We start from the raw sequence: 24,935 nt of genomic DNA, 5'->3' as shown, positions 1-24,935 counted from the left end.
TAAGTTTGTCTTAAGACAAACTTAAGACAGACTTAAGACAGCTTTAAGACAGACTTAAGACAGTCTTAAGACAGACTTAAGACAGTCTTAAGACAGACTTAAGACAAACTTAAGACAGACTTAAGACAGACTTAAGTTAGGATTTTGTCTTAAGTTTGTCTTAAGTCTGTCTTAAGTCTGTCTTAAGTTTGTCTTAAGTCTGTCTTAAGACTGTCTTAAGTCTGTCTTAAGACTGTCTTAAGTCTGTCTTAAGACTGTCTTAAGACAAACTTAACACAAAATCCTAACTTCTGTGAATACCAAAAGTAGTAAGTTTAGGATTTTGTCTTAAGTTAGTTCTGTGAATCGGCCCCTAAGTGCTTAAGTCGAACATCTTGGCCTGATACACGTGGGGCTGAGACAGCGATGAGGCGGAAGGAAGGAGGGGTTTCCGCACGGAGCACATTCGCTGTGACACTGCCGGCTTTGCTACTGGAGTGCTGCTCTAAGCTGATGCAATGTGCTTTGAGTTCTGGGTCCGAGCTGTGCTGACGGTGAGTTACAGGCTGCGATCCGCGTAGTTGCACTGCATAGGGTATCGCCAGGCAAAGAGCTGGACATGAAACGTATCTTTACACACTACAACAGGCATTATAATCTTTAAAGAAACAACACTGAAGATTGTCACCTTACCCACAGATGTGTGCGCGAGTTTAGCTTCAAAGCTCGAGTAGGCTTAGCGAGGCGTGTAGGTGTTGTGTTTTGGTATTGTGGTTGTGGGCAGAGGGACCCAGGAAGGGCTTCAACTGCCCTTGGAACAAGCACGCACCTAATGAGAAGATCGCGACCTGGCAATTAACAAATGCGTCCGGACGCCGGGACACCACCGCCTTTCTCCGAGGCAGGCAGAGCAAAAATGCCTCGGAGAAAGGCTGCGTCCTTTTCGGATTCGGGGGCGTGTTTTGCGGTTTAATGAAACGGAACGCAAAAAACACGCCCCCCGATCCGAAAAAGACGGGGCTTCAACGGAGTGACTGACCTCTTCTCCAGTAGCTGGCCAGCATTCAAGAGGCCAGCCAATGGAGAACAGGGAAGAAGAGGGGCGGGTGCAAGCCCCTCTTCTCCAAGACATTAAATCTCCGGACTTCCGGTCTGCCGACCGGATGGTCCCGAGACCTAAAAAAAGGAGGACAAACCTAAACAAGCTTCAATTCAAAAAGAAGAAGGTAGCTGGCATCAAACTCAAGCATCAACATACATACTGGCATTGGAAAACCACTTCAAAGCATCCAGATACACTTAACTGGAACTCAGGCGTTTCTACTGCAAGTTCTCGAATAATCTTTGAGTCAAAAGTATGTCAATTCAATTTCTTTATTCACTTTTCATCTTCTCATTGAATTCTTTAGTTGTATGAATAAGTCATCATTCATCTTTGTTTCTTCAAATTGATTTCATCCATATGTTGGAACTCAATGGCATTATCTATAATTATTCAGTTGTTTATAGTTCCCAAATTAGAATGCATTTCGGGTCCTGTAACTCTGCATCAGGGGTCTCTGAAAAAAAAGAAATATGGCAATATGTACTTTTTTTGCACCAAAAGGGTTACTACCAACACAACAATAATGTGACCTGTATATAATATGAGTGTGATTTAGATTGAACTCTCGCTCTTTCTCCAGTGAACATGTGCAGCAAACCCAACCTCAGTGCTCAATGTGCCTGAACAGACTTCAGAACAATTTGGTTCATAAAAAATAGTTCCATACACACCCCTTTTTCTCACCCAGTGACTCCAGTAGTTTTTAATACCATGAGCGCTTAAATGATGCAACACCTTACGTAGTATTACATTTGTGCCAAAAAAACTCTTGAATGAGGAGTATATCTGCATTTTGCTATTTCTGCTGGAGGCTATGTGCATGTCAATATAATACAAACAATGCCGCTTGTAAAGCATGCTAAACCAATGGTACTCGATAAGTGCCAAAGCTCTCGATTGCAGGTCTACCTGCATGTTTATGCGTTAGCTGGGGGTGACTGCATATGATTTTAAAAGTGATGAAGCGATACCGCTTGTAAAAACATGCCCAGACAATAGTGCTCGATATTAAACAAAATGCTGATTGATCCTTAAATTTACACTCAGTGTCTTCCATCCCACTTAGGAAAATACCGTAACTAGTGCCCATGGTGCCGACCAAATCCTCCCAAAGTCGCTGTCATCTATGGAGTGCTTCTATATACCGTGACCTCAATAGGAGTGTGTAAACCTAGAATCATACTACAGAACACCAATCATGAAGGTTCTATGTCAACCAGCGAATCAGCAAGCTAGGTGGGCTTAAATGGACATAGTCCAAAAAATAAAATTGCGGGCTCAACCCTGGATCATGCATGCTTCAGATGCTCAGACATGCTGGTAAGTGCGTAAGCTAGTGCAGTGCTGTCAATACTGCTAAATAATGCGCTAATGAACAAATATGAAAAATCACATGCTGGTATCTACATGATTCACAATGCCCCTAATCCGATGATAATATGTCCAGTGAATATGTGCAAGTTCCCCAACAAAATACAAATCCAAACAAAATGTAAAGACGCAATGCAGTGAACTAAAAAACTACATAGTTGGTCCTGGAATCCCAATATGATGAAGTGATGTTAAATTTCAAAACTCTAATAAGTGTGCTTGAATAATGCAAAATGTGTAACTGATAACCCTGAATAGTGTAGAGCTTACAGGAAGCGCATGTATTCGAGCTTATTGTTTGTCCTATAAGGCTGCATAGTGTTTAGTCTTTTTATCCAGAAGAATTCTGATTGAGAGCTTTTTATGATTGCCCATTCCTGCCCTCACTGTGACTATTTCCAAAATCTGGAACCGTAGTTGAGAAGTGTTATGGCCTGCTACCAACCAATGCCTAGCTACACTAGAGGTTTTGTTTAGAATATTTCTTCTGTGCTCCGTGAGCCAAATTGTAATCTTTCTTTCTGTTTTTCCCACGAATAATTTACCACATGGGCATTTTAGAGCATATACAATGTTTCTACTGTTAAAATTTTGCTGAAGGCTTCAGTTTGATAATGTTGCCTTTTGTGGATGTGCCAGTATAGTATCCATTGTAACATTGTTACAGAGAATGCAATTTAAACATCTTTGTGTTTGTTTGAAGGTGGTGTCCTGAATTCGATTCTTCAGAGATAAGATTTCTTTAATTTTTTTTTGTCAAACCATTTTTATTGCAGGACCAAATATATCATAGAACACTCAGGACAAATGTTAGTAATGCAGGTTTCCCGCCCCCCTTAACCATTGATCCGTACAGTATACACAGCCATACTGCCCACATCCCGGAGGCCGGGCGGCACCATTTAATCATATGGTACATCGTTACAGTACTTACAAGTATGATTGCCTGGTGGGGAGAACCGCTGCCCGCTTTTAACGTTATCCCCCTTCTCCCCCAAACACCCATGAATCTCACATTCTACTTCCATTAAGTTTGAGGTTACAATCCCTCCCTCAGCCCTCCCCCCCCCCAGTGCCCTCCCCATAGCGCCTAGTCAGGAAGAGTTAATGTGTGTGGTGGTTAGCAGGAAAGATCCATTAATCCCTAAGCGTGTGTGATTGGCAGGGGAGCTGGTATCACGACTACAGCGGCTGCGTCATCAGAGTCCACGTCTTCTTCCCTGCTGGTTAGGCTGTCTCGCAAGGCCTGTACTAACATTTCCCACTCCATGGCCGCTGCCTGAGCTCGCTCATCCGGTTTGCGGTGAGCTAGCTGGTACCTGAGTGTGCTCTCGCTAGCCGCCCATTTTAGGAATTCGTTCAGCCACCTCCGGTGTGTTGGACCCACCTTCGACTTCCACCCCTTAGTCACCTCCCTCTTTGCCAGTATTAGGCCCATGTCTATAAATTTGCTGGATATTTTGTTCTTGGGCGTGTGCGGGAACCAGTGGAGTATACTCACGGCCGCGTCGTACTGTAAGTCCCTATCCGCTACCTCATTCAACGTGCTGCCAACCTCCCTCCAGTACTCCTGCAGGTGTGGGCAAGCCCTCAGCATGTGGATCAGGTCTGCTCCTATCCTGTGACATCTAGGGCAAGCAGCCTCCTCAGCCCCAAAGTATTTCCTTATTTTCTCAGGGGTAAGGTATGCTCTGTGGAGCACATAGAAATGAATCAATTGAAATCGCGCATTTCTCGTGCTTTTTCTGGCTCTACGCACTAGTTGTGTCCACGTGGTGTCCGGGATTTCCACCTGCAGGTCCAGCTCCCACTTGTTTTTTAACGCAGCCAGGGGCTGAAGGGTTTCATTTAGCATCCGTGAGTAAAGACACGTCACTGCCTTGAAGGTGCCAGCCGACATCATTGTGTATTGGCACGCCTGCATCGTCGCGGGCTCAACCAGACCTTCCCCCCAATGCGCCTGTATGGCCCTCACTACCGCCGCGTGCAATAAGTAATCCCCTCGTGGGAGGTCGTAATGATCTTGCATAGTCTGGAACGGGGACAGCACGCCGTCATCATACAGGTCCCCCACCATCTGCAGACCCACCTCCTCCCACAGCTGCAGCCTAGACCAATCACCCCCGTGAGGAAGTGCCGTCACCAAGTCCAGAGGGATTTCGGGCGCATATGGGTGCCTGACTCCTGCTCGCCTCTGCGAACTGTTCCAGCACAGGCGGAACGTGCGCTCCTCCTGGGTCAGATCCCCGAGTGCCAATCTCTGTTGGAAGGTGATGTAAGCCAACACATGACGGGGAGTTCCAGTGTCCCTCTCCCGCTCCGGGCCGCGGTATACTCTCGCTACCTCCTGCGTGAAAGACTGCAGTTGTGCTGCTAAATAATAGAGCTCGAAGTTCGGGACCGCCAGGCCCCCTTCGTCTTTTGGGCGAGTCAGCGTCGATAACGCTATTCTGCGTCTGCCCGAGCCCCACAGGAAGGATGTTATCAGCGACTTGAGTTGCTTAAAAATCGTTCCAGGCACCCAAACTGGAAGTGTCCTGAAGTAATATAATAATCGGGGCAAGGCAATCATCTTCAGAAGAGATATGCGGCCCGTTACTGATAGTGGCAGGGTGGCCCAGAAACACATGCTACTTTGTAGTGCACGAATGCAACGCCCTATGTTGCCCTCTAACAAGCACGAGGCGTCATGGTACACATGCACCCCCAGGTAGTCCAGACACCTAGGCTCCCATCTAATCAATTTGTAGGTAGCAAGGGGAACAGACAGGTCTTACTCCAATTAACCCTGAGGCTAGATACCCTGCCGAAGCGCTCCAGGAGTCTGTCTGCGCCCTCTACCGTGCTGTCGGAGTTCTCCAGAAAGAGGAGGAGGTCGTCCGCGTACAGCGAGATGAAGTGACGGGTCCCTCTGAAAGCCAGACCGCCGTAGTGGTTGCCCATTCTAGCCATGGCCGCCAGAAGCTCCACCGCCAGTGCAAACAGCAGGGGGGACAATGCACAACCCTGCCTGGTGCCACGACACACCTCATACTGCTGTGATACCAGTGTGCCCACTTTCACTCGTGCCCTCGCCGAGGAGTACAGCACTTTTGTCCAGTGTATGTAAGTGTCACCCAGGCCGAATCTCCGCATCACTTTGTACAGATAGTCCCATTCCAGGCTATCGAAAGCCTTTTCGATGTCAACCGACAAGACTAGGGGCGCCCGCGCCTCGGGCGGTGGGTCATTCATCAGCCTAATCAATCGACGAATATTGTGGGTGGTGTTACGGGTGGGTATAAACCTAGATTGATCCTTATGGATCAGTTCTTGCATGTGGTGCAACAACCTGGTCGCCAGTATCGTGCTTAGAATCTTGTAATCTGTCGTTAACATGGACAGAGGACGATAGGACGCCGGGTCAGTACTTTCTCTACGAGGCTTTAGTAAGGGGACCATTATGGCCTCACGCATAGAGCGCGGGAGACGTCCGCTGTCCCTGGCTTCATTATAGACAGTTTGGAGCTTGGGAGCCAGTTGCTCCAGGTACCGCCCATAAAACTCTATGGGCAGGCCATCCAAGCCCGGGGTTTTATTGCGAGCCATTCGTTTCACAGCTCCTTTAATTTCCACCAGTTCTATTTGGCCACCTAGGGCATCTGCGTGCTCCCGTTCCAGCCGTGGCAGTTGCAGCTCATCTAGGAATGCCTCTATTTCCTCTCCCTGTGCCAATAACGCGCTTTTGTACAATTGCGCGTAGTAGGACCTAAAGCCGTCCAGAATGTCCGGTTGCGTGGTGCCTATACGGCCCTCCCCGCCCCGTAAGGCTAAGATAGTATGACTGCTTCTAGTAGGGTTTGCTAACCAGGCCAGTAGTGTCCCAGCTTTATCCCCCTCGGCATGCGATTTAGTCAGGTAGGTTCTATAATCGAAGCCACGAAGACGCTCCACCTCCACCGCTACCGCCTCCCGCGCCTCGCAGACCCTGTCCTGAAGATCAGGACGGTTGGGGCGTGCCACCTCAGCCTCTCTCAGCGAGCGTTCGGCTCTGTCTAAGTCGTCCAGCAGGGTCTTCCGTATCCCCGCGTATTTCCCTATGCAGTGGCCCCTCACTACAATCTTAAAGGCATCCCATTCCACGGCCCTAGAGGTCGCGGTGCTGTCCTTCTCTGCGAAGTAGTGCCCAATCCTCTCACTTAGTGACTCCCGGAATGGTGGGTCATCTAATGTGTCCGGCCTCAGTCGCCACGTCGGGATTCGTGAGATTTCATTCATCCAGCCTAGTGTTAAGAGCAGGGGATTATGGTCAGAAATAGTACGAGCCAGATATTCCGACTGAGCCGCCGTTGAAAGGACTGATGGAGAGCACAAGAAGGTGTCCAGTCGGACATGGAGGTCATGGAGGCTGGAGTAGAACGAGTAGTCCCGCTCCGCTGGGTGCTGAGCGCGCCAAGCGTCAGTCAAAGCCCATTTGTCCTGCCATTCTGATCTGGTTTTCGCTAGCCGGTGTACCGGGGACGCGGGCAGCGGCGGATGAGATCTGTCTGCTATGGAATTGAAGTCTCCCCCTAAGAGTACTGGGCCTGCGAGGTAGCCAGCCAACACACCAGAGAGCCGTGCAAGATAGGACGCCTGGTCCACATTAGGCGCATAAATACTTCCTAGAGCTATATGCTTGCCCCTGAGCTTGCCCTCCACCGCTACGTACCGTCCCTCTGGGTCCACTACGTGTCCGGTCACCTGAAAAGGAGTGCCCGCCCGTATCCAAATTAACACCCCTCTAGCGAAGGCGGAGTACGTGGTGTAAAACAGTTGGCCCCGCCATCTACGCTGTAGGGCTACGCCCTCCTTCTTGGTGAGGTGAGTCTCCTGCAGACACGCGATCTGCACTCCCCTGCGGACCAGGTAAGCATGCACCTTGTGGAGATAAGATTTCTTTAATGTTCCTGAGTCTGCAATATGCAAACAATGGTTTGTAAATAAACCTTGGAGATAGGTTTGTTTTGAAGAATTTCCCACCATCCTCTTGGAATCCTCTTTAGGAGTTTTTATAGCAGGTTGTTTCTGTCCAGTTGTCCTACTCGATGTATGGATTGATCCAATATGGATTGAGGATGTCCTTGTGTCTAAATCTGGCCTTAAACACCTTAGAAGCCGTGGACAAATCTTCAGGATCTGAGACAATTCTTTTTTAATCTGATGAATTCAGAGAAAAGGGAAGATGGTTTTTCAGGGCTGGTTTGTGGAAGCTCTCGAAATGTAAACTGTTGTTTCTATCTGTGGGTATGGTGAAGACGCTGGTGTGGATACCTGTGGTGGTAAATTTGACCATCACATCCAAAAAAGAAATTTCCTGTTTTTGGATTTGGTGGGTTAACTTTATGGGACTGTTTCTGAGGTTTGATGTAGTGATGGTGTTTAATTTGGGAATTGCCCCTCCATATCAGGAAAATAGAATCTATGACTCATTTGTACATGTCCAAATGTTCCTGCCATTGCTCATCCTGCAATACCCAATCTGCTTCACATTTGGTCCTGAAGATATTAGCGTATGAAGGTGCTCCAGGAAAACCCATAGAAGTTCAATTTTTTTTGTAGCTAAAACTCTTACTGCCATGGATGTCATCTCAGATCCAGAAGATTTGTCCATAACTTATGAGTTATTTAAGGTCAGATTTAGACATCAAGGATATCCTAAATCCACCTTTAATCAATCCATGAATCGAGTAGAACAACTAACAGAAAAAGCATATTGGAAAAAACTCCTAAAGAGGATTCCAAAAGGAGGAGTGTGTGTACTTAAATAATCCACAAAGGCTTACTCCATCGGAGCAACATCAATAGAAGGTGGGAAATTCTTCCAAATGAACCTGATCTCCAAGGTTTATTAACAGACAACCATTGTTTTCATACAGCAGATCATGGAACTCTAAAGAATCAGATTCAGGACACCACCTTCTAAGGAACACAAAGATGCTTGAATTGCATACACTATAACAACGTCACAACAGGTAATATAATGGCACATCCCACGAAAGGTAGCATGATCTAACTGAAGCATTCAGCACATTGTAATAGTAGAAACGTTGTCTATGCCCTAAAATGCCGATGCGGTACATTATACGTGGGAAAAAACGAGAGAAAGATTAAAGTTTGGATCTCCGAGCACAAAATCAATATCCGAAACAAAAACAAAACCTCTAGTGTAGCTATGCATTGGTTGGAAGCAGGTCATAACATTTCTCACCTGCGGTTCCAGGTTCTGGGAGTTGTCACAGTGAGGGCAGGCATGGACAATCATAAAAAATTCTCAATCAGAATTCTTCTGGATAAACAGACTAAACACTATGCAGCCTTATAGGATGAACAATAAGCTTGAATACATGTGCTTACTCTAAGCATTATTCAGCTTTATCAGTCATACATATTGCATTTTTCAAGCACACTTATTAGAGGTTTAAACATTTTATATCATCCCCATTTAGGTCACGGCATAGAGAAGCATGTTACGTCGATCTGAGGCACACCTAGCATTACATACATGCAGGATTACTGTTCTGTTGTTAGTAACCCTTTAAGTGCAAAAGAAATACATTGACATATTCTTTATTTTCAGAGACCCTTTATGAAGGGTCATAGGATCCAAAATGCATTGGAATTTGGGAACTAGAAACTACTAAATGATATAAATAATGCAGTTGAGTTCCATGATGTTTTGACAAACATTTGGCTGAAATCAATTTGAAGAAACCAAGATGAATTAAGTCTAATTCATACAATTAAAGAATTCAATGGGAATATGAAAAGTAAAGAAATACATTTAATTAACATACTTTTGACTCAAAGATTATTCGAGAACTTGCAAGTGGTTTTCCACTGCTCGAGAACTTGCAAGTGGTTTTCCACTGCCAACATGTATGTTGATTTATTAGAAAAGGTGCAACACGAAACTTTGCTCATACCTGGACAGCACAAGGAGGTTCAAAACAGATTATTTACAGAGAAAGAATTAACAGGGAGCAAAGGAGTGCTCAAGTGGAACATTGTTCAATCAAAGTCAAGTATGCCACGGATATTGAGGAGTCTGCTTCTGAATGGGGTAGGAGCTCTGACCATGCTGGACAGCACAGCAGAAGTCACAATAGTTTGCCAGAATCTTATGGAGTGTCTGGTGACAGTAGCAATGAGTAACTATGTCCAGGTGGAAACACTGGAAAAGAGACTGAGTGTCCCTAGTAAATTATATGAATTGCAACTCCAGATGGAGGGGGATATCCCACATACTATAAATGTTGTCTTCTGGGAGAAATTGGCATTCGGCTATCACATTCTCTTGATCGAAAAGGACTGGCCACCGGAGTTTGTTGTGGATTGCTCCAATGGAGAAATGTTAATTTTACCTGCTTTTTCTGACCTTTTTCCAAAATCAGTAAAACATACATGTGTGAAGGAGTGGGCTTTGGAGCAAGCTCCGGCGTTATACCACAACCACATAGGTGGGAAAGAAGGATCCCCTTATCACAAAATACATGGAAGGTCCAGCCCAAAACCACAGAGACAATCCCCCATTAAACATGAGGCTAAAAAACAAGTCAGAGACATCCTCACACAACTTAAATATCGAGGTATAAGAGAATGTTGCACCTCACCAATGAAAATTCCTTTGTTACCAGAAATGAAACCAGACCATTTAGTCTTAGATTATGGTCACTTGAACACTGCTACACTCACATTTGCTGTACAATACGCTCATAGCACGCCACTAATGAATAATATAGTGCATAAAAAATCCAAAACCACATTAGACATCTCAAATGGATTTTTCTGCCAAAACATAGAACCTGAAAGCAGGTACTTGACCGCATTCAGCACTGTTGGTTCCCAAAAACTGTTCAGTAATTTGCCACAAGGGTATAATAATAGTCCCGGGCTGTTTTCAGCCCCTGAACTGTTACAAGACTTTGATAACCAAGCTGTGTCCTATGTCGATGGCATATACTTGACAGATGAGACTTATCAACACACTTAGCAGAGTACATTGCATAATTCTAGTATTTGCTTACATAGGCTACTAATTGAACTTAAAAAAATTAAAGAATGTTTATTTTAGTGTCCTGTTCTTGAGATACGAGCTGTCAAGTGACGGCAAAATTCATGCAATGCATTTTTTTACAGAAGTGTCTGCTTTTACAACTACCAAACACATTGAAAAACCTCTATTCAATATTGGGTTTTCTGAATTTTGGCAGAACTTACATACCAGATTATGCACAATGGGTAAATTCGTTCTACAACGTGATTTGTCCAGACTTTTCAGGCTCACATTAGACACCTGAAAACTCACAGATTTTACATTCTGTACAAGCTGACATGGCAGCTTCCAAACATTTACACTAACGTGTTAAGGCCACAAATTTGGTGATCCATGTAATTGAGGGTACATCCCTATACACTTATGTTACATTCAATGAAGGAGACATTGTGCCAATTACATATAAATCGTACTTATACACAAATGCAGAGATGTATTTTGCACCAACAGAAAAAAATCCTCACACCATCACAGACTGTTGTAATGAGAGAAAGATCATTCGCTCAGGAAAAACAAATAATCGTTGTGACTCCCGTTCTGGCCTTAGAGGCTTTGACAAAGGGCAGCGTTCCAAACACAAAAGCTTTACATACGAGATGGATACAATGGGCCAACTGATTCACAGCAACAGATGTAGACTACGTATTTGACTCTACATTACCAACACAAGCATATCTCCAATATGAACACGAATATCCTCTGCCCAGTGAAATAATGCCTTTAGATCAGTATTATTTTTTAACCTACACTAATGCTTCTTCCCAGCCTGTATTAGGGACCAAACACTAATACTCTTCTGCTTGCGCAGTGGTATAGGATAGAATGAAAGATAGAGAATTCCAACCTCATAAAAAATACACACAATTACTTGGTCGTTGCACGGCACAGCTGGCTGAACTGAAAGCTCTAATTCTGGCACTTGAGTATACGGATCCTGAATTCCCCACTCTTATTGTGTGTGATTCGTATTATTGTGTCCAGTCTTACAATAAGTACTTACACTACTGGAGCCAGAATGGATTTAAAGATTCAAAAGGGTACACGATAAAGCACAAGATGCCTTGGGGACAAGTGGCCAAACTTAAAGCAAGTTTGCCACGGGCTCATGTGATTCACATCAACATGTAGAAATACACATTGCAGGGAATACAATGGCTGGCGAAGCTGCAAAAGCAAAAGTGTAAACTGCTGCAGTCATTGCAAAAACTCTTCCAGTATGAGGATAGATGGAGACATTATGAAGGCGGTCAATGCTGCGTGCAATGGCACCCACTTACCGAAAGGATTCCAATTAAATACTCCTACCAGTTAATTGCACAAAACATTCAATTTCCTGATATTCCCGGAGTGGGGATAGAGTGATACCTAATTAAGATAGCAGGTTAGGGCTTGTTCTAGCCGCATATGAGGATCTTGCTTCTGGTCATGCAGGGGTGGAGGCTATAATTTCACTATTGCAGCAAAGCTATTGATGGCCAGGTCTATACAAACAAGCTAAGGAGTTTGTTCTTAAATGTGACATCTGTCAGCGGGTGAAGGTTTCCACCTTACTTTCCCCTACGCAGACACCTCTATTGATATCAGACAAGCCTCTGACTAGTGTTTATCTGGACCACCGCAGAAACTTACACTCAGAAGGGCCTTACAAGTACATCATGGTAGCAGAGATTCCTGCTCTCGATTTCTATGGGATGGCCACAGCGATCCGTTGATGCTCAAACTGTTATAAGACACTTTCATGTCTCTATCGGGACACATGCAGTAGCCCCATTCTATTCAGACCAGGGTCCAGCGTTAACCTCTAGAGCTTACAGGGAGACCATGGGAAAATTGGATGTGACTGTGCAGCACTCTCGAGGAAAATGCAATAGAGGAGAGGAAGAACCATGACTTAAACCAGTCTTTAATAGCTAGAGTACTAGGCTCAGGTTTCCGTTGGGTTCACCACCTGTACGAGGTCCAGCAAGCCTTAAACAATCTGCTGAGAAAATCCTTGGGTGGTAGGACTCCCTATGAGATCCTGTTTGGGGTTAAGATGCGGGTTCCAGACCTTGACAGTGTCAGTACAGTGGTGGCGGAAACACCTTTTGACATCAATGAATGTTTGGATGTTTTACAGGACCTGAACAAGTTCAGAGATGCTCAGAGCAACGTTCAAGAAAAACGTTCCACAACTGGTCGAGTGAAGGAAGCACCAGCCACTCCTGGTTGGATTCTAAAGATCGGTGATCTGGTCTGGGAGACGATTGTGAACAAGAAGGGTTTTGGGCCATCTGTACCTGTCCTGGCTGTTGAAGGTACCAGAACTGTACGTTTAGTGCCCCTTGCTGGTAGTAAATGCAAGAGATTTGCATCTGTAGTCCTCATCAAACCACATCATGTAGCCAATGTTACATAGTAGGCCTCGAGGGCTCCTGGGTAGGTACCTGCCTCCTCTCACTACCCTACAGGAGGTCTTGTTACAATCTTTGACCAACAATGAAGCTTCATCTCCCGGCCGGAGACAGCCAACTCTGAAGTATCACTACTTCCAATTACATCTGCAAATAACATACAATCATCGTGTACTTCAAATAACATGTATTTTTAAAGCACACATTCATCAATGGACATCTTGGCGCTGAGTAACAGATGTTTATTGTTACCCAACTCAATGGTAATGATTTTCTCAATCTCTGAGGATGAAAGGCTCAGTGGGCCCACCGGGATTTGAACCTGTGACCATGAGGTCAAACACAGGCCCCTTTATTGGAAGCATTAGTCCACTAAGCCAGCAGACCCGACTTTACACAGATTTTGACTCAACTAGGGTCAGTTATGGCATCTACAATGTACCTCCATTAGAATCATCTACCAGTCCTACGCAGCTTCATGAGCCTTCCACGTTTGTACAAACAGCCTTCGGCTATTTTGTCAACTTTGATGACTTCTTCTCGGATTCGTCAGACCCACCTCCACCTCACAGTGTGGACCACGTGAATTTTACATGTGGCTCAAAAAGACATACTTTGTCCCTCTATAGATATACATTTAGATTACAATTTCATTACTTTTCCTCTTCCTTTGGATTGATTTTGTGACAGTCTTTTTCTTGCTTCTGAATGGACATTATCTCCCACAACGCTCTCCTGTTGCACTGGTAAAGAAGGTTTTGAAACCCCATCCTTCATCACACAAAATGCAAAGAGACCTTACACTGGTGAACATTTCGACTGTTCCAGTTCCTGATGGAATTGTTTGAGATAATGTATCATACAATCTATTTGGACTGACTGAACCTTTACAGATACCTTATGTATTTTGTACATCTTTAAATAATGTTATTACTCCTGGAACTATCTCTGGTGTATGGGACATTAACACAGTACATGGAATGCTTGCTGAGTTACAGCATTATACTGTTTTCAGTAGGGAAGAAATGTATGATGGTACATCCAATTATGATTAAATGTTTTGTTTCCACCATTATGGTCACCATTATTTACATAAAGCAGGTAGTATTCATGCAGTATTTAATTACACGCAATGGGAACACTGCCCTACACCACCACAGGGTAGCTCAAAAATATTTGCACAGGTAATTTGTATATTTTTCTGGTCACGATCCAGCAGACTGAGTCTTAATATTATAAACGGACACTTTCTCCAGTGAAGAAAATTATGCTCACTAATACAATGTTAATTTATTCTGCATCTTTCATTTCTCAGCTGTCGACACAAGGGTATGAGTTTTGGAGAGACAATATTGATTTAAAATCTATACTGAGGACAAAAGATTGGAAGGTTCAGGGGAAAAAGGCTTTATTTAGAGCATGCTTTATACCACAGCAACCTATTTACCTGAACAAAACTGTGCAGCAAACATCCTGTCTTGGCCTGGCCAAGATAAAGGATTTAAATACACCGAATATTCCCACATTTGCACGTTTTGAGAACTAGCAACAGTTCACAAATTACACGTAGGAAACATTTTTCAGCATGCTTAGAAATGGGACATAAAATGCTTCATGCTCCGATCAAGGGAGATTGTTAGTGTAGCCGTTAGATACTAAAGGATGTCAGGCACGTTTTCTAGACTACACAAAGCGGTTTAGGATTAATTAGGTCAGACCCACGTTATGTGCACACACAACACTCAGGAGTGGTAACAACATACAGCGCTGGAAAGTTGTGCCTCGATTCGCTAAAACATTCAAAGTTGGCTGAGATGAAACAGTACTTGTGCCTTCTTTCTGATTACATGGGTCTACAGGACTATTCACTAGGTCCTCGAAAACCACATCAAAAGTTCTTTCCGTATGCAATATACAATGAAGTGGGGAATGTTTCACAGCAGGAAGTGGCTGAGAGACTACGTGAGATTGACAGCAAACCTGGAGAAAGCTCTGGCAGTAGTTGACAATGGCATGACCACCTTATCCACTAGGATATATTCTTTAGGCAAACAAAGGGGGCACTGTTCCAGAGTGAGTGTTGCAAGGAGTCAACACGCAATACAAAAGGATGAGGGGACACGAAGAAAGAGAGAAAGAGAGGGGTGCCAGGTCAGGGCCCTAGTAGTAGGGGTGGCGAGAGACGCAAAATGTCTCTTGTTACCCTCACACATCCCAAGGGATGTCATGCTTCATCATCGGGCTGTTGCTCATATACTTGAATCTTGTGTTTTTTATCTCCCTTCCCTTCTTATCTCTTTCACAGGTCATAATCAAGGGGGTATAGATGTACTTCGGATTATTAGCCGCCACCCACAATTAGTTTGGAGACGATCTTCCTCTCCCCATTGATGTGTGAGAGGGCCAATGCTACCCCTCTCACAGTAAATACGTCCATGCACTCACCACACACCACCCTCACTCTTGGTCCAGATGAAAAGCCAAGGATCGTTTAGACCAACTCAGGCGTGAAACATGTTGACCTCAGCATAGTTACCTGGGCACATTGCTCCCCCGCTGGTAACTCCTAACCTATGGGTTTTTTACTCTGCCAAGGGTACCTCTTCATTAAAAAACCTTTTTTCTTGCAACCCTTAGGCAGTTTTAATACGCACTGCACGCACGCACACCTCCCCACATAAGACCTTTTACCCACACACCCACATGCACCCATCGGCAGCTCTCTAAAAAGATCTCCACCAAAGAGACCCTTCGGGGGACCTGTAGGGCATTGCACCGCCGGCCCGACGAGGAGCAACAGCCCGATGATGAAGCATGACATCCCTTGAGATGTGTGAGGGCAACAAGAGACATTTTACGTCTCTCCCCACCCCTACTACTAGGGCCCTGACCTGGCACCCCTCTCTTTCTCTCTTTCTTTGTGTCCCCTCATCCTTTTGTATTGCGTGTTGACTCCTTGCAACACTCACTCTGGAACAGTGCCCCCTTTGTTTGATTAACTCATTACTCTTGTGGAGCACGGGCACAGGACCATTAACAGGCTCCCGGTCCCCCTCTCTCCTATTTTTTTTTTTGTATATCTTTTTATTAAAACTGATTCGACAACATGGCATAGTATCACAGACTCATAGCAAAAGTGACAGCAAAACAAAGGTTCTTCAAAATACTTTGATGTTACACAGTCGGAATTATACGGTGAGGGAGACATCTTCTTCTAACAAATGGGGGGGGGGAGCAGATATTACCACGGTATGCGTTCCATGGGGCCCATATTTTGGAACACTTGCGAGGGCAGCCCCGAGCAATGTATACAGACTTCTCTCGTTGCATGCACCAGTCAAGATCTTTTTCCCAGTTCGCAACTGTGGGTGCGCGTGAGGCCCCCCAGAGCTGTGCTCCCCCTCTCCTATTTTTGAATCAGTATTTAGAACAGCGGCTCAGCCGAGGGACCCTATCTCTCTTTTTCCACACTTTCCTTTCCCTCTTTCCTATCTGAGACATGACCACCTCCACCATGGTGGACAACCTAGGCTTGAGCTTTGGTGAAGACATTGTGGCGGAAATTTTGAGAACCCCGTCATTACTGGATAGTGACGGCAACACAGCCTCAACCAGCGCTCAGGGCGACTGGAACTCGCTAGCCTCTCTCAAGAAACTGCAAGTCAAAATCGCCCTCCATGGCTCAGTTATGACTGAATACCTTAGAGCCAACGCAGCACCCAATGGCCTTCTGGTCCAGACTGCACCCAGGATATTCCTGGAAGACCTCATTTTTAGGCGGGAATGGAGTCAAATAGCCTGGAAATGCACCCGCGATTGGATTATCTTGATAATCAGCACTGCCAAACGACTCTCTGAAGCACTAATAATAAAAATCAACATAGCAGAGAACGGCATCAAAACCGGCATCAGTATGTCAGCATATAAAACCCATCTAGCAGAGATCAACAAAGAAATAGCGGATCATCGTGACTATCTTCTCAACCAAAAAATTACGAGACTACAGAAAGACCTAAAAAAAAATCGACAGAGAGAAAATCTGTCCATACACTAAAGAGGATTTCTAACCTACAGATACTGATGTCTTGTCAGACGATGGCTCTTCCACATCCAATCAATCAGGACATTCCTCCTATAGCAACTCCAGCAATCAGAGCTGGGGTAGACAGCCCAACCAACAAGGCCTCCTACCACCACCTCCGATGCCACCGATGTACGGATACCCAGTCCAACCATATCCACAACCAGGACCTATGTGGTACCCTCCGTACAACGTACCTCAACCAGGGTTCCAACAACCTTTTTTCCACAACCCTCCTCCTCCTTTTCAGAACAGAGGCAGGGGCAGAGGCAGGGGAAGAAGAAGAGGGAACAAACAGTTCCAATGGCAGGACATGGACAACCAGCAGAGAACAACAGGGAGCATGACGCACCTAAGAAACTGATCGTCAACCTTTCATCCAGGGTACTCAATCCGGATGAGACCACAGCACTTGAAATGGGTTTAGGATTTGTACCCACACCCAAAGAAGACAATTTCCAGCTTAACGAAGAACTACATCGACTCTTCCGCAAGGTCAGACTCAGGGCCTTCTTCAATGACACTACCACATCAGAACAGGAGGACACAGGACTGAGACCACCCTCCAGAATTACACCCACGGCAGGCATGGTCCCTAATGAGGTCCTCACCTTCGAGAAGGCGGTGCTCAAGGAGGCTAATCTTTTGAAACCTCCTAACAGTTACAACAATATGTCCAACAAACTACGCAATGCTGCCAACTCATTAAGAAATGATACCACGATCATTACCAAACCCGCAGATAAAGGGGGCGCCACAGTGATTCTCAGCATCGAGGACTACGAGCGGGAATGCACCAACATCGAGTATTACGAAATACTGGAGACTGGTCCAACGGCACGTCTACTGGGACAGATCCGCATCATGGTGAACGTCCACGGAAGGTTGGATCACTACCAAAGAAGCGGCATTTCTTGTGAATAATACACCCAGGATGCCCTACTTCTACCTCCTCCCCAATATTCACAAGGGGGTCATTCCCTGTCCTGGCCGTCCCATAGTATCAGGCATCAACCCGCTTCTGGAACCCCTCAGCCAATTTAGCGACTTCTTTCTACGCCCCCTGGTCCAATCAACACCAGCATACCTAAAAGACACCCGAGATAACCTCAACCTCATCCAAGTGGTCAACGACGAGAATACGGAGGACATCAACCTACTGATCACACTCGATGTAGAGGCACTATATACTAACATTCCCCAGGATGCCACCATTGAGGTCACCAGTAACCTCCTACGAGAGTCGGAACTCCCCACCAACACACCGGTGGATTTCATCACAGCCCTCATCTCGATGGCCTTAACCAACAACTTCTTCATGTACAAGACCTCCACGTACCATCAGGTACAGGGCACCAGTATGGGTAGTACCTTCGCCCCGAGTCTGGCAGGCCTGTACATGGCCCATTTTGAAGCTGCCCACATCTACACCGATACTAACCCATTCCACGAGAACCTTGTCACGTGGAAACGTTACATTGATGATATCCTGATCCTTTGGAGGGGGCCTGAGACAACGGCCAAGACATTCCACGAATGGATCAATAACCAGGACCCACACCTACGCTTCACCATGACGACTAGCACGAAGGAGATCCCCTTCCTGGACCTTTTGATCAGCCTCGAGAACGGAGTACTGCACACCACCACCTACGGGAAAAGTACAGACTGCAATAGCTTCCTTAGCTTTAGGAGTTTTCATCCAAAAGCACTAAGAGAGAATCTGCCTTACGGCCAATTCTTGAGAATTAGACGCAACTGCAGCAGGATACATGAGTTTGAATCCCAAGCCAATCGCCTGGCAGATAACCTCACGGAGAGACACTACCCAGACAAGCCAGAAAGCTGGCCAGGAACAACACACGAGAAGGCCTATTGGAGACGAGGGCACCCAAAACCAATGACCTCATAACCTGCGTCACGACTTTCACCCCTCTTTCTAATCAAATCAAGAAGATAATTAATCGGAACTGGAGGATCCTCAACAGCGACACACTTGCTATCCAACCCCCCCCCCCCCCGGTTTGCCTTCAAGAGAACTACCAACCTGGGCGATCAACTGGTGAATACACGCCCACAAACACCGCAGGCGATCAAGGAAACCACCTTGTGGAACCTCCCAGCTGTCACAGGACACTACCCATGTAGCACGTGTGAGGCATGCTCCTCTACACGGCACACAAAGTCACTACAACTGGGGAACTTCCGATGGGAACAACGAAAACATACAAACTGAAACACAACCAGTTGTGTGTATCTCATCACATGTCCTTGCACTTTGTACTACATTGGAATGACTACCAGAGCAATAAAGAAAAGGATCAGCGAACATAAAAGCACGGTGCGACGAGCGCGCACAGTCCCAAAACTCACTAATCACTTTCTTGAAAAAGGCCACCCGTGTGAGGCCATCCAGTGGACTATCCTAGAGGCCAACCCAGGTTGGAACAGTAACTCCTTCTTTAGACGTGAACAACGGTGGGTCCATCGCCTTCACACCAATACTCAGGGCCTTAATGATGAAATTCCCTGGTCGGAGCTGTAACCCTCTGACAAACCCCACCCTTCTGGGCCTTTACCGTCTTTCGCTGACACGACATCCTACCGTGTTCTGCACCTACGAGCCGCTCCATCGAACTCTATGGGCGACAGTTTTACACACAAACACGTACAACTCTCATTCGTGCCGCACCAGCACCTTCCGCGGCATACTTTTCCATAACCCTGCTCTCTGCCTTACGGGCTTCCGCCCTATGTTAACCCTGTACCATCACCTTAGAAGTGTCCCCTCGGGATGAGTTACACGACCTCTGTGTGCACTCCGCTCTCCACTACCCTATCTCAATGCTTTTTCTCATGCGTTCACGTTAGTTGAGGTAGAGTTGGGCGCAATAATAATGAAATACTCAGTCTGGTCATTGGGTGCATTTTCACCACACCACGTGCCCACCAGTGGGCCCAGCTCATACCCTTCTCTGGACCTAGATGCACACACCACACACTGTGGGTTAACTCTTCCTCCCGTGTAACCCACTACTCACTACAACGCGCACGGGTAGGTCCAGCGCGCTTCGTGATACACATGCGCGCTACTACACACTAGCGTTTCATGGCACACGCGCATTGGAGCCAGAGGATGACAGGGCGTTATGGGGCTTAACCGGAAGCAGGCACCTCCTCTGTGACCCCCAGCGAACACTGATAAGACGGCCAAGCTCTCTAGTTCACCACCTACGAGCTGGCGTCCGGACGGGGTAGGCTACCTGTGCCGACACCCGAGCAAAACCGTGAGTAATCGAATATGGTGCTGTATCTACCAAGTTCAAAGTAAGCCTCTGTACTTTAAGTGTGAGTGCTCCGATATTGATGGTACGTTGTGCGCATGCGTCTCTCCTTTTTCTCCCCCCTCCGCCTTTTTCGCTCGTCCCGCTGGCCTCATTTCGGCACCCACAGCCCAAGAAGGTGCGGGCATCCCACGCCATAAGCTTATGGAGTAATACTATCTCCATGTTTAGGTAAGCCGATATTCAGCCCTTGACTCACGCATTTTGAGCACTAATTCTGTCGCGGTAATATGTCTAGAGGTTTGTCGAGGTACACGCTTACCCTCTCTGCCACACCAGTAACGGAATAGAGGATGGGCGGAGTGTGGCTTTGAGGCACAGCACACAACCTTGCTCGTCCCTACCTACCACTCACGTCAGGTGTTTGCCTGCTGTCACGGCCCCGACCGGGGCTGTATGGGGGGGCTCGCCTACTGAACCCATGCATAATCGTTATGCTTTGTCCAAAGGCACCTCTCCGACCTCGCCTCGCTACGGATGGTAACTCAAGCAACCCTACGGTGGTTGAACTGTTCATATACTACCAACTTGTCACGTCTCACCTCGTTTTAACAATTTACACTTCCTGGACCTTTGCTGTCTGGGAAATCATACCCCAGGGTACAGAGCCAATATACTTGAACCTTGTGTTTTTTATCTCCCTTCCCTTCTTATCTCTTTCACAGGTCATAATCAAGGGGGTATAGATTTACTTCGAATTATTAGCCGCCACCCACAATTAGTTTGGAGGCGACCTTCCTCCCCCCATTGATGTGTAAGAGGGCCAATGCTACCTCTCTCACAGTAAATACGTCCGTGCACTCGCCACACACCACCCTCACTCTTGGTCCTGATGAAACGCCAAGGATCGTTCAGACCAACTCAGGCGTGAAACATGTCGACCTCAGCAGAGTTACCTGGGCACATTGCGCCCCTGCTGGTAACTCCTAACCTACGGGTTTTTTACTCTACCAAGGGTACCTCTTCATTAAAAAAAAAATTTGGGCAACCCTTAGGCAGATTTAATACGCACTGCACACACGCACAACTCCCCACATAAGACCTTTTACCCACACACCCACATGCACCCATCGGCAGCTCTCTAAGAAGATCTCCAAAGAGACCCTTCGGGGGACCCGTAGGGCATTGCACCGCCGGCCCGACGAGGAGCAACAGCCCGATGATGAAGCATGACATCCCTTGGGATGTGTGAGGGCAACAAGAGACATTTTGCGTCTCTCCCCACCCCTACTACTAGGGCCCGGACCTGGCACCCCTCTCTTTCTCTCTTTCTTCGTGTCCCCTCATCCTTTTGTATTGCGTGTTGACTCCTTGCAGCACTCACTCTGGAACAGTGCCCCCTTTGTTTGATTAACTCATTACTCTTGTGGAGCATGGGCACTGGACCATTAACAGGCTCCCGGTCCCCCCCCTCTCCTATTTTTGAATTAGTATATTCTTTAGGCAACATTGTGTCATCTGCTATTTATATCATACAGAGTCCTCTTTGCAATATGGGCAATCACAGCTTGGGTCTATTATGCTATTAAGATGGACTCTGCAGACAGCATGTTCCATGTTCCACGGTCGCGTTCCATGGACACACCTGAATGCCAGTTTAGGTGGTGAATTGGAATCACCATACAATCCCACTATCGAGCAGACCTTTATGGCTAGGAGGGATGCGACATACACTATGTTACATATCGAAAAGTTGGAGAAGTTACCATTTACTGTTGCAGAAATTCCATCAGCAGACTGATTAATGCACAGGTTTATTTCTCTGCCAATTTCCACTTTGCATTTTAAATACTGCTTTCAACCCCATCAAGTGGGCAGATATGAAGCACTAGGGGAGGGGTTTGTACATAAGGCATGGAGCTTACCTTTCACATACAGATATAGGAATGGTGAGACTGAGGATTTTCTTAGCGGTACAGACTGCGAGAATACTTTAGGCCATTCTTTAGTTTGCAGGGAGGTTATGCTCCACAGCTCATTAAATGCATCCAAGGCAAACTTGTCATGTTATCTGAAAGGTTCTCCAGCTGCTACGATTTGTCCAGCGTTCAGATTGATTTCCAATCGGAGCTATTTGTGGTTAAACGATCAAAGCTGCTGTGGGATGAGACTAAAAGATACACAATTGTTATGTTATGTTAAGGTATTTGTAGAGCAGGGATGAGACCAAAAAGACACACAATTGTTATGTTATGTTAAGGTATTTGTAGAGCACATGGCTGCCCCAGAAACGGGGCGTCCCAGCACTGAGATGAACACCAAGTTAAACGTCAGAACAGAGGAATGATTAGCATTGGGTGAATAGGCAAGTCTTCACCAGCCTTCTGAAGGTAAGGTAGTCAGGTGTGCTGCGGATGTTGCAGTGCAGCATGCATGTGGGAGCATAGTAGAAGCATAAATCACTCAAGATTCTGGGGCCGATGTCCCCCAAGTTTCTGTGGGTGATGCACAGCCTTTTGAAGCGCACTCTCTGTTTGAGAGGGAGCCAGTGAATTCGACAGAGGAGGCTGAAGATATGACAGTGTTTAGGGAGGGCAAAGATAGCGCGAGCAGCAGCATTCTGAACATGCTGCAGCCTTTTAACAACGGATTTGTTGGCTCCCAATAGAAGCACATTGCAGTAATCTATTCTAGCAAGGACAGAAGATTGGATGATCAGTTGACGAGTCTTGGAGTCAAAGAGACCAAGTATAGGTTTGAGGCCCTGCAACAGTCCAAAACATTTCTCTGCCACTGATTTGGCATGGGTCTCGAAATTGAGATCACTGTCCATCATTATGCTGAGGTTTTTCACCACCGGTTTGGGAATGGGGGGAGCTCCGAGAGCAGGAGGCCACCATTCATTGCCCCAAAGATGGTGCTCTCTGCCTATCAGAAGGAATTCGGATTTTGACAAATTGAGCTGCAAGTAGTTAGCAGCCATCTACTCCGAGACTGCGGTCAGATCCTGCCTAAAATTCCTCATATCCTAGCTGTGGTTGTTGGAGAAGGCAAACATCAGCTGGGTGTCATCAGCGTATGACACCAGGGAGATGTCCCGGGTTTTGGCCAGCAGTGCCAGCGGCCTCACATATACATTGAATAAGGTAGGGCTTAATGCTGAACCCTGCGGCACCCCACGGCGTAGTAGATGAGTGCGTGAAAGGGGGGCGGAACCTTGGAAGGTCCGATCCTCCAGGAGAGAAGAGAACCCTGAGAGGGCCGAGCCTTTGACACTAATCTCGTCCAGACGCAGGAACAGGATCTTATGGGAGACTGTGTCAAAGGCTGCGCTCAGATCCAGCAAGATTAATGCTGTGGTTCTGCCGGCATCCAATGAGGTCTGTAGTTTTTCCATGACTGCCAGCAAAGCGGACTTGGTGCTATGCCAAGGCCGGAATCCAGTTTGAGAGATATCAAGTATAGAGTTGGCTTCCAGGTAGGAAGTTAGTAGAGAATAGGCATATGATCCTGAGATTTTGGACAGAGATGGAAGCAGCGAGCTAGGACGAAAGTTTTCTGGCATGGAGATATCTAGTGACGTTTATTTTAGCAGGGGAACCACCTTGGCGTGCTACCAAGGCTTAGGGACCACTGCCGGGGAAAGGGACAGATTAATTAACTCCAAGCACTCAGGCAGGAGACATTGCTGATATTTCCGGAAGGCATTGGGTTTCATGGGGTCAGCTGGGGAACCTGATTTCACTTTGATAAACAGTGCTTCCATGGCTTGATGGGAGATCGGGGGCACACTGTAAGTGCATGGGGAGGGGTGGCAGCACCTCCAAGGACTGAAGATTGGAAAAGATAGATTCCAGAAGATGGCAGACTATGTGTGTGGAACCTGGGACCAGTTGGACTAATTGGCCTGCTGCCATGTCACCCATGAAGACACGAATATCGGGAGGCTCCTGCAATTCTAAGTCGAGATTCAAATCCCCCACAAAGTGAAATAGGCTGCCTGAAGGGCTAGTGAGGTGATGGCATTGGCAAGGGCTTCTCTGAAAGTAGCCGTTGGGCTGAGAGAGCAGCAGATCAGAAGCCCAGTGAGTGTAAAATTAGCTGTCAGGGTAATTTTAAAGATAGCGCTTTCGCTGTTGGCGATGTCTATGGGGACTAGGCTGTAGGTATAGGTGGCTTTATATATAACAGCGATGCCTCCCCCTCTAACTGTGGTTCTAGTAAGGCACCTCATTACATACCCAACTGGAACGGCCAGGGCAGGAATCGCCACCGAGTCATCAGAAAGCCAAGTTTCTGTTAGGAATAAGACCTCAGGGGATTGGTCCTGGAGGAGATGAAACACCTCAGCATGGGGTTTAGTTAAAAAGTGGCAGTAGAGGATGAGGATAGTGAGGCACTCAGTGTTAGGATCCAGGTGTGGGCTAGTCTAAAAAATGCAGTGATTACAATAGGTGGGACAGGCCTCTGGGGAAAGGCTGTGATCCCCGCATGTTGCCTCACGTTGAAGAGCGACCAGAGCCTCCCATGAGTAGACTATTCTTTGGGACAGAGGAGGGGCAGAGTTCCTGGCTCCTGGTGGCATCCTGGCGTGGACGGGCGCAGATGGGTTTGCTTTGGCGCACCAGCAGCGCGCCTGCTGCATGCG

Source organism: Triturus cristatus, chromosome 2_2, assembly GCF_964204655.1.
Source record: "Triturus cristatus chromosome 2_2, aTriCri1.1, whole genome shotgun sequence".
Taxonomy (NCBI): domain Eukaryota; kingdom Metazoa; phylum Chordata; class Amphibia; order Caudata; family Salamandridae; genus Triturus; species Triturus cristatus.
The sequence above is the reverse complement of the archived record's forward strand: the minus strand, read 5'-3'. Positions refer to the sequence as shown.